The 1,194-nt window shown below is 36.6% G+C and overlaps 1 protein-coding gene across 2 annotated transcripts in view; it reads left to right on the forward strand.

The window, feature by feature from the left end:
* The window catches only part of snx20 (sorting nexin 20), a 5,158-nt gene extending 5,102 nt beyond the window's left edge, over positions 1 to 56 (forward strand). For both annotated transcript variants that reach the window (XM_087171378.1, XM_087171379.1), the window contains one exon: positions 1 to 56. This exon is cut by the window's left edge. The gene's annotated coding sequence lies outside the window, so the exon portion shown is untranslated.
* Positions 57 to 1,194: the final 1,138 nt, after the last annotated feature.

Here is a 1,194-nt window from a genome sequence, read left to right on the forward strand (position 1 = left end):
TCAATAAACTGTATATCATTATCTGGTGTAATACACCTGATAATGTTCTTAATGTCCTTATGACTCTTTATACCTTATTTTACTGTGTCATTTCTATGACGTTTTTAATGCTTTATTATACTATGACTTTCTTTTTTTACTTTATTGCCATATTCCAACAGTAGCAGGCAGAAGCAGCTTCGCCTCACATACATGCACCCATACAGTAGGTAGGAGAGCACCTTGTAGGAGCAGAGCCCTCCCCCAAATACCTCACTTCAGATATGCATACACCTGCATACACCTGCATACACCTGCATACACCTGCATACACCTGCATACACCTGCATACACCTGCATACACACATACATATATACAAATACATCTACACACACATACACACACGTGCAGATACACAGACATAAGGCAAAGATCCTAACTAACGTGGTCGATAACTGAAGCCCATCTTGTAAAATGAGCTTCCTGCAGCTGGGCAGTCATGTGACTCAGCACACAGACATGTTTGACCTTTTCTAGCCACTGAAGGACTGTCGCAGGGTCACGCTTCATCCAACTTATAGTCATTGTTTTTCTTGCAACCATTAACAGATATTTTAGTATGTAACACTGATATGTATTAAACCAGTGTTCAGCCATTATTTCCAGTAAATACAATAGTGGGTCCATGGAAATGTTTCTCTCCAAGGTTTTGTCCAATTCTTCTTTAATGTTTTTCCAAAATGTCTGTATTTTTAGGGCAGTCCAAGAAAATATATATATATATATATATATATATATAGAATATCCCAGACCATACAACAGTTTCTTTGTTGGTATAATTGTTCTATGACGTTTTTGATGCCTTACTATACTAATGATTAGTTTTACATTTATGTGACTTCTACAATCAAACTTTGTGATTCTGGATGAAATGTAACAAACTTTTTTTCATCATATCAAACATTCAAACTTCAAACAAACAAGTCTGAAGTACTGGAATGTATCCCAGCATGCACTGGGAGGAAACAGTCAACCTGTCAGACTGTTGCTCCGTCCTCACTGAGCTATGAAGGATTATTTTACATCTCTACTGTAATTTATACTTGTTACTAAATAAGATTTATCCACCTCTTTATGATGCAACTTGTGACAGTGAAGTTCACCTGCACCTTCATTCACAACTGTGTTCTAGTTTTAATTTGTCAGTTACAGTT

This window comes from Seriola lalandi, unplaced genomic scaffold, assembly GCF_002814215.2.
Source record: "Seriola lalandi dorsalis isolate HSWRI2012SDOR001 ecotype SW California unplaced genomic scaffold, Sedor1 jcf7180002054991, whole genome shotgun sequence".
Taxonomy (NCBI): Eukaryota; Metazoa; Chordata; class Actinopteri; order Carangiformes; family Carangidae; genus Seriola; species Seriola lalandi.